This window comes from Danio aesculapii, chromosome 25 (assembly GCF_903798145.1).
Source record: "Danio aesculapii chromosome 25, fDanAes4.1, whole genome shotgun sequence".
In the NCBI taxonomy this organism is placed as follows: domain Eukaryota; kingdom Metazoa; phylum Chordata; class Actinopteri; order Cypriniformes; family Danionidae; genus Danio; species Danio aesculapii.
This window is the reverse complement of record NC_079459.1, coordinates 28741845-28759766: the sequence shown is the minus strand read 5'-3', so window position 1 is coordinate 28759766 and position 17922 is coordinate 28741845. Positions and strand designations below refer to the sequence as shown.

Sequence of the window (17922 nt, the reverse complement as noted above, 5' to 3'; positions counted from 1 at the left end):
AAATAGTCAGACTTCTGTTTTTCTCCACCAGTTAACCTTTTTTGTATACTGGATTTAAAATGCCTTACAAGTATTTACTCCCCTGAAGCAATCCTTAACTTGTTTTCCACCCTCTTTTTTACTGTCTCGTCCACCCGCAGCTTTCCCAGACATGTGAATCAGGCTGCCTGTGTCCTTCAGGTCTACTGGATGATGGTAGAGGAAACTGTGTTGAAAGACAAAACTGCACATGTCCTTATAACGGACAACTTTACCTTCCAAAGTCTGAGATAACAGTATCCTGCAATAATTGGTATGTACTGTAAACAGCTTTTTTCATGGCTAATAAGAGTTTCATTTAATGCTAGATTACATTATAAATTTGCATTTAATACTAAAATAAAAGTGTACCATAAAAATTACCATAAAATTACAAGCATGAGTTTACATGTAAATACTCAAATGTGGTTTTGCCTGTTATTGGTAAGACACATTTCAACTCTTTCATTTCTAAACTCAACTTTACTTAAAGAGCTTACGACTAGACCCAGTGCTGTACAGAAAAAAGTTAATAAAGTGATGTTTTATCACGATCAGTTTTGACGAGGCTAATTCATTATTGACTATTATCCAATCAGCATAAGACCAAACCCCTATAAATAGTCAAGCACGTCCTACCTTTGTTTTCTCTCGAGTTCAGCATCCCTCCGCCACCACCCACTAAGCCCGATACTTACATAAATTGGAAGGGTGGAGCATTCTGGAGTCGGGCTAGACACTGTGGACCCCTATCTCTCTCTCTGTCCTGATAAGGGGGGTTAATAACACAAGATGGGATGACTTTCCGAGCTCAGAGCCGTCTCCCGACAGTACGCCAAATACGCATATTCTGTTCAGTCAAATATCCGTGAGTTTTGAATAAGTCCATCTATTAGCACAATGACGAAACTAACAGCATGGTCGAAGGTTAAATGCATCTAAGCCTTTTCTAGTGCTTCTGAAAAGAATTCTGTTATTTATTAGAATTTATTTACATTTGTTTTTTTAGCTCCGAATTTAATCTGACTCCAATTTTAAGTGACGGCCAAATTTAGACTGTATTACTAATGTATTATTATATACTAACTGTATTACTAATGCTAATGGGTCACATTCATCATTTATGACTCAATTTAGAGTTTTGATCTATATCTGATCCCATACTCTTCAGTTATGCGTTCATTAGGCACCAAACGACGCACAGAGTTGTCATGCCCCGGGATTTGTGTACATTCTCACCGACATTATCTCGACACTCTGAAGTTAGTCAGAGGATGTAGGGTTAACTAATACTCAAAGAGTCTAGTTGCCAACTGCATTGCAGTTGATTTAGCCACTTCCATACAACTTATTAATATCAGCGATTAGATGATTGAAAGATCTCCATGCTGTCGTGCCACATTGCTCAGTACAGTCAAATGTATCTTTAGAATCGAAAATCTAATCATGTCGCATCATAATGGTAGTGCAGTCTCCACTTAATCTACTGCATATAAAAGATTTCAGGAAAATTCAGAATGAATCAAAACTTAACATTTTAATTGTCAGGTAAAATTGTATTATGCCAATTACATAATAAAACAATCAGAAAGCCAATTCAGAGATTATAAGGTAAATATACAACATCCATTACTCAAAGATGAATCAAAGAGTTAGAGATGCATACCTGACCAAAGAAATATATTGCAGCATATAAGGGCCTACTTACACTATGATATCCGAACCGTGCCCAGACCCGTTTCCCGGATCGTTTGAGGAGTATGAGTGCTCTGAATCAGGCTCAGGCATGGATCAATTGTCCGGCCCTGGCCTGGTTGGAAGAGGTGTGCTTGAGTACGGTTCACTTGGGCTTTGGCGCGTACGACTGTGTGTGAGTGATGCGCCTAAGCCCGAAACTGAAAGCGAGACGTGACTTTTAAGGGACTGTTTCATATGGATTTATTAATCATTCTTACTGTTCAATAAACGCAAACTGTCGTAGTTTATTAAATACGCAAACCCCTCACTGCACGACAGCTGCGCACCTTCTGCAAACCTCCTATTTCCTGCAGCATGAGGACTTTATGGTTCTTTATGAGCGTCAAAAGTGGCTGATCTGTTCCGCAAAATATTTGTCTCCGTGTCACTGCATATCAAACGACTTTAACGATGTAACTGAAGAAATCTCCACTGTGCTGAGCAAAAGCGCTTACTGAACAGCGCATCATCGATGACATAAGCATGCCCAGGCCCGAATGTAAAGTGAGTGCTGGCCGTTGGGGGAGATGAGAGGGGGGACAAGCGTGCTTTGGCCCGGTGAGTATGCCCTAAGTCTCAGAGATGCTGCAACAGGGTGTCTTAGCTACAAGATCCCAATCTCACACTATTCCCCCATATACTCAACTCAGAACAAACAGCCATAAACTTAAGACAACAAAAGCTCCCTTGCCTGGTAATGAGTTTTCTATAGGGGGGGTGAAGCATCTGGCCAAGATTTTATCAAAGTCAAAAACCAAATCAACATATACAAGTGAAATATTACAAAAAATTAGGACCATTTTACCTATTACACAGAGACATTTAAAATGATACCAATCATGAATATAGAGCTACAAGATATACCATATTTAAACCTTGGACATTTAATGTGAATGATCTGCTCACAAGGAGTGAACCTTCTCGCATTCCTCCCTGGTGATCTGTAGCTGTGTTTCCAGCCCATGCTTGTATTTTCAAAAGTCTCAGGATGATTTGTATAGAACAGCTGAACAGCTGGTTTCCTGATTTTCTTCTCAGATCAGAAAATATATTGTTTTAGTGCTTGACAATTCTCGTGGTCTCATCTCGTAGAATTCTTCACAACAGTTCTTAGTGTTTGATATTATGGAGAGACTTAGCCATTCGTACAGTTTGAACTCGTGAAATATCATAAAATAAGGACTAATCTTAAATTAAAAAATAATAATAAATCGCACATGGATCACTTAATTTTGATGGTCCATTTGATTATTGGTAGACTTTGATACTGCTCCATCAATAGACATTTAACTGTCTATAAGAAACTTTGCAAGTACATGTCAACTTACACTAACCTTAACCCCAACCTAACAGTCTACTAATAATCTAATGAGAATTAGTTGACATGTAGAGGCAATGTAAGTTAAATTCAACAAACAGACAAAATTAAGTGTGTCCTCACACATCAGTAGCAAAATACTGGTGCAGCATTGCTAAATGGAAACGAAGACATGATGGTCTTGAGCACTAAATGTGGTGCAGCAGACGGATGTGGCAGACGGTAAAATATGTTATAGAACGTCTGAAATATAAAAGTGCATACCAAATGTGAATAACAATGAACAGACCAAATATTATAACACAGAATCGCCTTGAATCAAACTAATACCAGTCATTTGTTTACAGCACTTGTGAAAATGGAACATGGAACTGTACAGAAAATAAATGTCCAGAGACCTGCACTATATATGGAAGCGGACATTATAAATCTTTTGACAATCAAAGGTTTGGATTCCACGGATACTGCAGTTACATAGCAGCTCAGGTACCAGCAGACGAGCACTTTTAGTGTTTCATTGTATGTGCTTCTTTATTTTGGCTGTGCACAATGTGTTCCTATTTATAATGTAACATCTTGTTTTTAAGGATTTCTGTGGAAATGCGACAGGACAGTTTCAAGTAATCACTGAAAATATTCCTTGTGGAACAACAGGGACAACATGCTCAAAGTCGGTCCTTATTCAGTTGGGGGTACGATTTACTCACTGTATGACCAAATTTGAATAGCATGAAAAAATGAAAGATGAATTCTTTGTTAAAAGCCTTTATATATTTGATATTTAGTTAAAATTATCCTTAATTCATTCTTACACTCCTCTAGGAAACATCACTACGCCTTTCAGATGGGACTGTATCAGACCTTTATATGGAAAGAGACATATGGATCAACACCATTGGAATGTACCTTGTCGTTAACACTGACATTGGGCTGACAATTTTGTGGGACCGCAAAACCACAGTCAGCATCATTCTGCAACCTTATTATACGGTGAGCTAAACTAATTCTACTATTCCGTACAGTATAAATAATGTGTATTAAAGAGGCCGTACACTAGTATGCTTTCTCACTCTTTCAACCTTGTGTGTAATGCCGCTGTGTATACACATAAAAAGATAAATAGACCGTGAAAAACCTGAACCTGGAACACAGAAAAGTGCACTTTGTTTAGCCTGCTTTGATATAGTGTTTGTCTTGAATTACAAAAATACAGATCATTCTAAAGCATCCATGGTCCAAAGGTGGACAATGCATTTGTTAATACTGTCTTAGTCTGAATCTGGTTTCAATTAATGGAACAAAGTTGATGCTATCATTAATACTGGCATCTGGGTTGATGAAACTCATGGTTAAGGAAAGGGGCACAAAACACAAAACCAAAGAAAGCTTTGAGTCAAACTGACTAAAGAGGCACTGCTATAAAGTAAAATGTCAAAAAGAATGTTTTATAAAAACTATCATTCATTCATTCATTTTCCCCAGCTTAGTCCCTTTATTAATCAGGGGTCGCTATAGCGGAAAGAACCGCCGACTTATCCAGCATATGTTTTATGCAGTGGGTGCCCATCCGGCTGCTATTTAGCACTGGGAAACACCCATACACTCTTACATTCACAAACATACACTATGGCCAATTTAGTTTATTCAATTCCCCTATAGCGCATGTCTTTGGACTGTGAGAGAAACCGGAGCACCCGGAGGAAATCCAAGCCAACACAGGGAGAACATGCAAACTCCACACAGAAATGTCAACTGGCCCAGCCGGGACTCAAACCAGTGACTTTCTTGCTCTGAGGCTTTATCAAAACAATAAGTTTTTTAGGCTTATTTTACTACACTCCAAAAACAAATGCAAAGCTTTGTTGGACTATTTAATCAATTCCATGCATGTTCAATAAAAAAGGTGAGGAGAGGTTTTTCTTCAATGTTTAACATATGAGCAACTTATTGTATATAAATGAATATTCAATTCACAGAATTCTGTTATTCTCAATGCACTGCAAGAGTTACATTCAGGGGTGTGCAACAGTTTTCATTTCCTGACTTCAACTTACATAGGCAGCTGATATTAACAGGTGGAGTTCATGAAGTGAAATTCATCACCTGTCAATAATTCTCCAGTTCTCTATAGGCCTGGAGAAGGCCGCACCCATACATACGTCCTCTTTTTCTATGAATTCTCTGCACAACAAACGCAGATGCTGACCTTTCAAAAAATTTAACCACGTCACAATGATGCGCATCGCAAGCTTTGTGATTGGTTGGCTTGGTAGCTGTGTTCCCATGAAAAAGTTTTAGGTGGAAACTTTTATTTTGTTGTTACCTTATGATTTATGCTGTTGCACATCTGCCAGTTCCCAGCTCTGAATGAGCGAGTTTTAGCTACTTGTACACTAAGGTAGCGTTCAGAAAAAACATAACACCTGTGAAGAAACATGACACAGATGAACCTAAAAACCTACTGCCAGCTAGCATTTCAGAAGTGTTATTGCAGGGCAACACATACAGCATGCAGAAGTATAAATGCACGACTACGCACATGGTAGGCGCCGTGAATCATGCCAATGACTTGACGCAGAAGTATAAACCAGCCTTAATTCGCACATAATAATTAAGCAACTTGGCTGTCATACCATGGCTGCAGCAGGCATAATAACCTTATGCAGCGCTTAAAAATGTGTTATTTAAAAGCACCCAAACAATCACACCCATAATGCAACAAGACCATGATCATACTATCATTGCTAGACATGGCGCTTCCTGTTAAGTGCTTTCAGGATTAGTCTGACACTGTGGTCAAAAAATGCCTAGTGCACCTTTACTTTTGGTAGATATGCCTACTGCTTAGTTTCATTAGAGAGATCTACATTGTGCGGTTTATTTATAAACTAATTTCGAGAGGATCACGTGCTCAACATGGCTGGCACCTCATTAGCTCTGTAATCTGCCCTATTAGATAATTACGCATTATCAATAACCAGAGCTTCTCCAGTTATCTTCGTCTTGAAGTTCCCCCCCTTCCACCCCCACTTCCCACCCTTTTTCAATAGGGCGACACGGCGGCCCAGTGGATAGCACTGTTACCTCACAGCAAGAACTCCGCTGGTCCAACCTCCTATCGACAAGCAGGGAAGATCTCGAGACCTACCTGAGCTCGAACTCCCCTCTCGCCCTTCTAATGGGAGGGAGCCCTGGCCTTGAGGATATTACAAGCTCAGAGCTCTCTCTTGGGACATCATGCCAATTACGCTTTATTGATCATCAGCTAATTGTGAACTCTTGAAAATGTGATCTTTGTTTTTTCACAGGGTAAAGTATGTGGCCTATGTGGAAATTTTAATGGAGATGGAAAAGACGACTTCACCACTAAAGGTGGTTTGCAAACTTCAAATATAATTGAGTTTGTTGAGAGCTGGAAGCAGAAAACCCCTTGCCCAGATTCTGCACCAGACTTTGACCCATGCTTTAAAAACCCCTATCGATTGGCATGGGCACAAATTAAATGTGCCATCATAAACAAGCTGGATGGTGCATTCAAAGATTGCCATTACAAGGTATAATTTGATATCCTTTTTCATAAATAAAATCATTCTTGTATACCATGTTGGACCGAAATACATGTTCCCACAGGTGGATCCAAGCCCATATTATGACAACTGTTTGAAGGACACGTGTGCATGTGACACTGGTGGAGATTGTGAGTGCTTGTGTACGGCTGTGTCAGCTTACGCTCAAGCCTGCAACAAGGCCGGTGTTGGTGTAGTCTGGAGAACTCCCGAGATCTGCCGTAAGCATCTTTGATGTTATTACAGATGTTACATTTGTAATAGCTGAATACAAATTTTATGCAGATTCTGAATATGTGGTTTCACATCAAATATGATGTCAAATCATGTAGTCACATTTGTCTGAGTGATGTGTGATGATTTTGTCTATACTGCAGGTGTATCACATTTACAGTATACATGAATATATTATATACATTCTCATACATCTGTTTTTGTTTCCCTGTCAGCTGTGTACTGTGAATACTATAATATGAAATATGAAGAATGTACATGGCATTATGTTCCTGACCATCCACCTTGCTACAAAACCTGTCAAAACCCTGATGGTGCATGCAACAACAGTTTACCCAACATGGAAGGTGAGTTCTTGAAGACTGAGCATACATGATACTAGGGCTGGGTATTGAGTACCAATTTGACCATTCGATTCTTAATGATAAGGTTTCAATTTTGGTTATAATTCAGTTTTAGTGAACAATTTTTTTTTGTTAGTTTTTCAGACATGAAATCCATATTTAAATATACAGTTGAAGTCAGAATTATTAGCCCCCCTTTGATTTTTAAATGATTTTTAAATGAATTTAAAATTAAGATTTTTATTTTTGATTTTCTTTTTTAAATATTTCCCAACCGATGTTTAACAGAGCAAGGAAATTTTCACAGTATGTCTGATAATATTTTTTCTTCTGGAGGAAGTCTTATTTGTTTTATTTCGGCTACAATAAAATCAGATTTAAATTCAAAATTATTAACCCTTTAAGCTATATTTTTTTTCGATAGTCTACAGAACAAACCATCATTATACAATAACTTGCCTAAATACCCTAACCTAGTTAACTTAATTAACTTAGTTAAGCCTTTAAATGTCACTTTAAGCTGTAAAGAAGTGTCTTATCTAGTAAAATATTATTCACTGTCATCATGACAAAGATAAAATAAATCAGTTATTAGAGAGTTTTTAAAACTATTATGTTTGGAAATGTGTTGAAAAAATCTCTCTGTTAAACAGAAATTGTGGAAAACAGGGGGGCTAATAATTCTGACTTCAACTGTAAATGTTTGTAACTAAATGCCTTCTACTCAGCATTATTGAAATAGACATTTACATTAACAATATTGCACTCCCGATTGTTTAATTCCTTTTACATTTGTATAAAATATCATAAGTATGTGCATACAATGCACATAAAGTAAGCACAATCTGTACTATATAATATGCATTTTGCAGTTGTGCTTAATCGTACTGCACACACAAAAACACAATATACTTCATATTTTCCAAATCTGTATTGTTTCTTTAAACTGAAAAACACTTATTCTCAAGAAAATAAATAAATAAATAAATCTACTGTATTTTTTACACAGCCTTAAATAGTACACAGTAAATGTTTATTTATCTTATATACATACATATGATGTTTACTATATTATACTGTATGTGCTACACGTTTTTAATGATTGCTAAGTTTAGGAGAAATAGTTACTGAACCACTTAAAAGGTTTATGAACCTAAAAATTGCATATTTATGTGCATTGTTTTGTGCAGGATGTTTTCCAAAGTGCCCAGATGACAAACCCTTTTACGATGAAATTAACAATGTCTGTGTGGAGAACTGTTATCCAACTACTACAACATTTTCAACCATCTCCGTTACAACTACTACTCTGACGCCATCTACAGCAACAATGCATATTGTTGTTGGAAATACCACAACTACCACTCCCGTAACTCCGGTTCCTCAAATTCTCAACACCACAACTCCTCTATTTACATCATCTACAGTAGAAACATCATTTTCAACCAGTACAACTTCTGGCACAACACCTACTTCAACACTTACAACCACTTCAACACTTTCAACCACATCCATTACTGCTACACCATCTACAACATCAGAAATATCATCTACAACTAGTATATCTTCTGGCTCAACACCTACTTCAACAGCCACTCCCAATACTACAACTACTATGACACCATCTACAGCAACTGAAATAAAATCTCCAGCTAGTACAACTACTGGCACAACTCCTACTTCAACATTTACAACCACATCCATTACTCCTCCGACACCATCTACAACATCAGAAATATCAACTACAACTAGTATATCTTCTGGCACACCTACTTCAACAGCCACTGCCAAAACTACAACTACTATGACACCATCTACAGCAACTGAAATAAAATCTCCAGGTAGTACAACTACTGGCACAACACCTACTCTAACATTTACAACCACATCCATTACTCCTCCGACGCCATCTACAACATCAGAATTATCATCTACAACTAGTATATCTTCTGGCTCAACACCTACTTCAACAGCCACAGCCAATACTACAACTACTATGACACCATCTACAGCAACTGAAATAAAATCTCCAGGTAGTACAACTACTGGCACAACACCTACTTCAACATTTACAACCACATCCATTACTTCTCCGACGCCATCTACAACATCAGAAATATCATCTACAACTAGTATATCTTCTGGCACAACACCTACTTCAACAGCCACTCCCAATACTACAACTACTATGACACCATCTACAGCAACTGAAATAAAATCTCCAGGTAGTACAACTACTGGCATAACACCTACTTCAACATTTACAACCACATCCATTACTCCTCCGACACCATCTACAACATCAGAAATATCGTCTACAACTAGTATATCTTCTGGCACAACACCTACTTCAACCGCCACTGCCAATACTACAACTACTATGACACCATCTACAGTAACTGAAATAAAATCTCCAGGTAGTACAACTACTGGCACAACTCCTACTTCAACATTTACAACCACATCCATTACTCCTCCGACACCATCTACAACATCAGAAATATCATCTACAACTAGTATATCTTCTGGCTCAACACCTACTTCAACAGCCACTCCCAATACTACAACTACTATGACACCATCTACAGCAACTGAAATAAAATCTCCAGCTAGTACAACTACTGGCATAACACCTACTTCAACATTTACAACCACATCCATTACTCCTCCAACACCATCTACAACATCAGAAATATCATCTACAACTAGTATATCTTCTGGCACAACACCTACTTCAACAGCCACTCCCAATACTACAACTACTATGACACCATCTACAGCAACTGAAATAAAATCTCCTGGTAGTACAACTACTGCCACAACTCCTACTTCAACATTTACAACCACATCCATTACTCCTCCGACACCATCTACAACATCAGAAATATCATCTACAACTAGTATATCTTCTGGCTCAACACCTACTTCAACAGCCACTCCCAATACTACAACTACTATGACACCATCTACAGTAACTGAAATAAAATCTCCAGGTAGTACAACTACTGGCATAACACCTACTTCAACATTTACAACCACATCCATTACTCCTCCGACACCATCTACAACATCAGAAATATCGTCTACAACTAGTATATCGTCTGGCTCTACAACAACTTCAACAGCCACTCCCAATACTACAACTACTATGACACCATCTACAGCAACTGAAATAAAATCTCCAGGTAGTACAACTACTGGCATAACACCTACTTCAACATTTACAACCACATCCATTACTCCTCCGACACCATCTACAACATCAGAAATATCATCTACAACTAGTATATCTTCTGGCTCAACACCTACTTCAACAGTCACTCCCAATACTACAACTACTATGACACCATCTACAGCAACTGAAATAAAATCTCCAGGTAGTACAACTACTGGCATAACACCTACTTCAACATTTACAACCACATCCATTACTCCTCCAACACCATCTACAACATCAGAAATATCATCTACAACTAGTATATCTTCTGGCACAACACCTACTTCAACAGCCACTCCCAATACTACAACTACTATGACACCATCTACAGCAACTGAAATAAAATCTCCAGGTAGTACAACTACTGGCATAACACCTACTTCAACATTTACAACCACATCCATTACTCCTCCAACACCATCTACAACATCAGAAATATCATCTACAACTAGTATATCTTCTGGCTCAACACCAACTTCAACAGTCACTCCCAATACTACAACTACTATGACACCATCTACAGTAACTGAAATAAAATCTCCAGGTAGTACAACTACTGGCATAACACCTACTTCAACATTTACAACCACATCCATTACTCCCCCAACACCATCTACAACATCAGAAATATCATCTACAACTAGTATATCTTCTGGCTCAACACCTACTTCAACAGCCACTCCCAATACTACAACTACTATGACACCATCTACAGCAACTGAAATAAAATCTCCAGGTAGTACAACTACTGGCATAACACCTACTTCAACATTTACAACCACATCCATTACTCCTCCGACACCATCTACAACATCAGAAATATCATCTACAACTAGTATATCTTCTGGCACAACACCTACTTCAACAGCCACTCCCAATACTACAACTACTATGACACCATCTACAGCAACTGAAATAAAATCTCCAGGTAGTACAACTACTGGCACAACTTCTACTTCAACATTTACAACCACATCCATTACTCCTCCGACACCATCTACAACATCAGAAATATCATCTACAACTAGTATATCTTCTGGCTCAACACCTACTTCAACCGCCACTGCCAATACTACAACTACTATGACACCATCTACAGCAACTGAAATAAAATCTCCAGGTAGTACAACTACTGGCACAACTCCTACTTCAACATTTACAACCACATCCATTACTCCTCCAACACCATCTACAACATCAGAAATATCATCTACAACTAGTATATCTTCTGGCTCAACACCTACTTCAACAGCCACTCCCAATACCACAACTACTATGACACCATCTACAGCAACTGAAATAAAATCTCCAGGTAGTACAACTACTGGCATAACACCTACTTCAACATTTACAACCACATCCATTACTCCTCCGACACCATCTACAACATCAGAAATATCATCTACAACTAGTATATCTTCTGGCTCAACACCTACTTCAACAGCCACTCCCAATACCACAACTACTATGACACCATCTACAGCAACTGAAATAAAATCTCCAGGTAGTACAACTACTGGCATAACACCTACTTCAACATTTACAACCACATCCATTACTCCTCCGACACCATCTACAACATCAGAAATATCATCTACAACTAGTATATCTTCTGGCTCAACACCTACTTCAACAGCCACTCCCAATACTACAACTACTATGACACCATCTACAGCAACTGAAATGAAATCTCCAGGTAGTACAACTTCTGGCACAACTCCTACTTCAACATTTACAACCACATCCATTACTACAACTCCTCTGACGCCATCTACAACATCAGAAATATCATCTACAACTAGTATATCTTCTGGCTCAACACCTACTTCAACAGCCACTCCCAATACTACAACTACTATGACACCATCTACAGCAACTGAAATAAAATCTCCAGGTAGTACAACTACTGGCACAACTCCTACTTCAACATTTACAACCACATCCATTACTTCTCCGACACCATCTACAACATCAGAAATATCATCTACAACTAGTATATCTTCTGGCTCAACACCTACTTCAACAGCCACTCCCAATACTACAACTACTATGACACCATCTACAGCAACTGAAATAAAATCTCCTGGTAGTACAACTACTGGCACAACTCCTACTTCAACATTTACAACCACATCCATTACTCCTCCGACACTATCTACAACATCAGAAATATCATCTACAACTAGTATATCTTCTGGCACAACACCTACGACAACTACTATGACACCATCTACAGCAACTGAAATAAAATCTCCAGGTAGTACAACTTCTGGCACAACTCCTACTTCAACAATTACAACCACATCCATTACTACAACTCCTCCGACGCCATTGACAACAACAACAGAAATAACATCTACAATAACATCTTCTACCACAACACCTACCTCAACAGCCACTCCCAATACTACAACTACTATGACACCATCTACAGCAACTAAAGTAAAATCTACAACTAGTACAGCTCCTCACACAACATCTGCTTTACCAGCAGTTACATCGCATCCACCACTACCCCCACCAACCCCACCATCATGTTATGACTGTACAATCATACATGGAAGCGCCACGCCTGTTCGTCGGAATTGTCTTCCACCGCAAAACATCACTTGTCAAAATCACCAACCAAGTGTGCTGTTTGAGGATAATCACAATTGTTGCCCTTATTACGTCTGTGATTGTAAGTATGCTCTTCTTCTCAAGCTCTAAATTTGTTGTCATCAGAGTAATAAAATATATACTGATGTCTTAATTTCTGCTGTTCACTTTTACAAATACAAATGTATATGACTTTCTTTTTTGAGATGAAGACAAACTAATAAAAGTGTCTGTCTCGTCAAATTCATCAAACACAAGTGGAATCCAACAAACAAAACCAAAAAAACATAAGTAACCTGTGGTCTAGTGGATGAATTAATGTCTTCTCAAGCAATAAAAAGTGTGTGTGTGTGTGAATAAGAACTTTAATATGCAAAATGCTAGGTTAAATTAGTATCAATAATGAACTTACAGTTTACTGTGATGCAGTTACTATACATAAGCATCAGCATATTTAAATTTTCCATTAAAATATATATATATGTTATGTTCTGCTGAAACAAAGAAACTCATATACATGTGGGACATCAGTAAAATGACTAAATTATTAATCTTTTTTTGGTAAAGAATTATTTTATTATTTAAAAGGAAAAGGATCTAATAAATGTTAGTCCCTAACCTATTTTATTGTACACCCTCTACTAATCATAGGCTTTTGTCAAGGCTGGGGTGACTCCCATTACATTACATTTGATGGACTCTATTACACTTACCAAGGAAACTGCACTTATATTTTAATGAAGGAAATTAGCCCTCAATTCAACTTAACAATCTACATTGAGAAAGTCAACTGTGACCCTGCTGAGAACGTATCCTGTCCTAGATCTCTTATTGTGTCTTACAACGAACAAAACATTACACTTAGGAATCAGAGGCTAATGGGAGGAGCAAATCTAGAGGTGAGATTTACAGTATAGCTCGACTGAACAAAGATGTTTTTAAGTCTTTACTATTCACTGTCTTGTAAATGTTTTATTTGTTCTTGTTTGTTTTTCATAAGGCTCTGGAGGGAAATGATATGCTAACACTGCCATATGTTAATAATGGTGTGAGGGTTATTAGCTCAGACCTGAACTTATTACTGGAAATTCCAAAGCTCAATGCCTATGTACTATTTGGAGTCTCTGGCTTCAGCATCAATCTGCCATTCCAGTATTTTGGAAAAAACACAGAAGGCCAATGTGGTAAGCCAGCACAATAAAAAAATAATTATTTGAGATGAAATAGTTTAGTTTATATCAGATAAAAGAATATTTTGTGAACATTTTAGAAAAAAAAGATGCATTGTGTTTGATAAAACAATATGTGGACAATAATATGATTGTTGATGAAGTAAATGTTCTTGTACAGTATGAACATTAACTGTTTCAAATAATTCTTACTAAGGAACATGCAACAACAACCAGACTGATGATTGCCCTGGATCCTTGGCAAACGACTGTAAAGCAATGGCAGAGAACTGGAATAATACAGTTTGCACTCCACCAGCTCTATTACCTACAGCTGCACCTACATCTACACTTACAGGTGCACCTACAGCTATGCCTTCAGCTGCACCTACAGCTACACCTACAGCTGGACCTTCAGCTACATCTACAGCTACGCCTACAGCTGCACCTACACATACAGCTGGACCTTCAGCTACATCTACAGCTACGCCTACAGCTGCACCTACAGCTACACATACAGCTGGACCTTCAGCTACACCTAAGTCACCCCACCCTGACTGCTATCTACTTAACACCACGTCAGTTCATTCTGTTGGTGTAATTAAACTAAATTCAACAAACTATTCATCTTGAGAGTGATTTTTGCTTTTAGTAAAATTTCTTCATTGTGAACATTCTCAGGTTTGAAGCGTGCCATTCCCACGTGCCTCCTGAAAACTTCTTTTTAGCCTGCCAGTATGATAGCAGTAATAACCCTGCTGGAGTGTGTGCCACTCTGCAGAGCTACGCCAGCGTTTGTGCTATGTTTGGGGTCTGCATATACTGGAGGAACTACACAAGCCAATGCAGTAAGTTCATCAATAAAATAAATAGATTTTGTTTACGTTTTATAAAAATCAGTAAAGCAATTTACAAGTAAATATTCTGAAAGATAAATTTCTTCCTCAGATATTGGATGTTCAGAAGATAAAGTGTTCTTGCCTTGTGGTTCATTTGAACCACCAACATGTAGAGACAAGTATGGCTTTTTTCCTTATAATTGAAATGGTTGTGGAAAATATATATAGTAACACTTTATTAACTATTGGCATACTTTTAGGCCGAGATATGTTTTTGCTTTTATTATTACTCCATTAAGATAGGATGTCTAGTCAAATGTATATATGATTTATTTCCATCTAAACTATTCAGGTTCGGTATGGTTTTACTGACATTTATTAGTTGTTAAAAGAAATCTAATCTTAGCAGAAAATTGGAATTGGCCTCTCTGAAATAAAATATCCCATTATTACATTATTGATGTGATAACTGATGTATTGTAAGTTACACACTGTAAAATATTTGCTTATAGACTAATGGAGAGCAACATTACAGTGTCCACAGAAGGCTGCTTCTGTAGTCAGAACACAACACTCTTCACCAAGGATTCTGGAGTCTGTGTGCCACAACCCTGTGGTGAGAAGCCATAGTCTCTGTCATATTACTATACCTCTTTATATACACTATCCGACAAAAGTCTTGTCGCCTATCCAAGTTTTAGGAACATCAAATAATAACTTGACTTCTAGTTGATCATTTGGTATCAGAAGTGGCGTTCTTGCAGGACTCAAGATTCTTTGGATACATCTTCAATGCATTCTCCATCTTACCCCAGACATGCTCAATAATGTTCATATCTGGTGACTAGGCTGGCCAATCCTGGAGCACCTTGACCTTCTTTGCTTTCAGGAACCTTGATGTGGAGGATGAGAAGGGGCGCTATCCTGCCCTCTCCTGTGGTTTGTAATGTAATGGGCAGCACAAATGTCTTTATACCTCAGGCTTGATGTTGCCATCCACTCTGCAGATCTCTCGCACGCCCCCATACTGAATGTAACCCCAAATCATGATTTTTCCTTCACCAAACTTGACTGATTTCTGTCAGAATCTTGGCTCCATGCGGGTCCAATAGGTCTTCTGCAGTATTTGTGATGATTAGGATGCAGTTCAACAGATGATTCATCTGAAAAAGTGACCTTCTGCCACTTTTCCAAATGACCAACTAGAAGTCAAGTTATTATTTGTGGCTTATAATATATAATCGATAACTTGCACCTGCATCCCATAGCCTGTTTTAAAATGTATCTGTCTTTTCTTGTAGGATGCTTGGACCAATCTGGGAAACCAATTGAGGTATACAAGATTTAAACCTGTTCAATAGTCACTTCCTAAAGGAGCATCCCTGTGCCATTATGCAATTTTTGGTTTTTGTTTGCTGCAGTTTAATGAGAATTATACGCACAACTGTGAGGACTGTGTCTGTGATAAGGCCAGGATGTCAGTCATCTGTAAACCCATGAAGTGTCCCAATGTCCCTCCTGTGAACTGCACTGAGCCCTTCATGCTGGTCAATGTCACCGATCCATCAGAGCCATGCTGCAGCAGACAAGTTTGCAGTAAGAGGAGTTTGTTTCTTTTTAAAACTGGGTTTGCTTCAGAATTATGTGTGTTATGTGACTGAAGACTTCTCTCACTCTGTTTCATGATGTAGATTGTAGCATGTGCCCACTTTAAGAGAAAAGTGTGGGGTCGGATTTGAAATAATTGTGCACCATAATGGAGACTTCTGTCCACAAATCAGATGCGCTATCACTATTTGTTCTATGCACTTCGATCAGGTTGTTTGTTTGGCATGAATTTACTGAGACTCTTTTTAATGTGTGTGTGTGTGTGTTGCTTCTACAGAGCCAAAAGAACTGTGTGCCTTCAACAACACAGAGTGTAAGGTAATTAAAAACATGAAATTGTTCAACAAAAAAACTTTATTTAACCTTTCTTTTCATATTAAAGTGGACTTGGTCATTGTAGCCTAATTGTAATTGTCTAATTTTAAAGGGTTGGTTCACAGTGTATTTTTAAGGCTTGCTTCATTTGTAAAAAAAAATATATATATATATGTTTTTTTTCATATATCTTACTTTGATTATATACACCCACTCAGCTAACATGAAAGCAATTGTCATTTTTCCTAGTTCCTCCAAAAAGCCCACCCTTTGATTTGCCAGAGAACATAATGCTGTGATTAGCGGATCGGCTCCATGTCACCAGGAAGCATGTGTAACAGTCAGTCAGCCGTTGTAAACAGTCAGTCAGAAAAGCAGTAGTTTGTCCTTGAATCTGACCAAAAAATGAAGAGTACACAGTCTGCTTGTTAAGTGTGACGTCACACGAAGCGGCTTCCGGGTCCAATCGCTCTATCAAACTGTATGGCGAGACTCATCAAATGGTAATAATAAACATTTACAAAGCGATATGATATTTTCGAAAATCACGACCGCAATATATATAACCATGCCTAATATCCAATGGCCAGAAAGTGATTAATTTAATATGAATTATTAAAATGTTGGTATTTTGCAGCAAGTCCAGAGACCGATGTGTACACTATGACTTTATATAAAATTCACTTTAAAGTGTGATATGACTAAAAAGTGGCCATAAACAAATATTTTCTTAAATCAAATGAGTAGCTGCTTGGACTGGAAACAGTATTCCTTACTTAACAAGCGGGTTGAACCTCACTCTTGCTTTCTAAAATAAAATCTGACAAGTATCTAATACATATATTCAGAATAAGCATGTGTAATTAATATGAAACGTTCACATATCTTTTGCAAGTTTGTTATTTAAGATGTAGAACACAGGGAAATTGGCCGCATAGAGAGACTCTGTGCGCGCTGGT

General features: G+C 37.9%; 1 pseudogene; it reads left to right on the top strand.

Moving 5' to 3' along the window:
- Positions 1 to 17922, top strand: part of LOC130219058 (mucin-2-like) — a 37776-nt pseudogene that overhangs the window by 10473 nt on the left and 9381 nt on the right.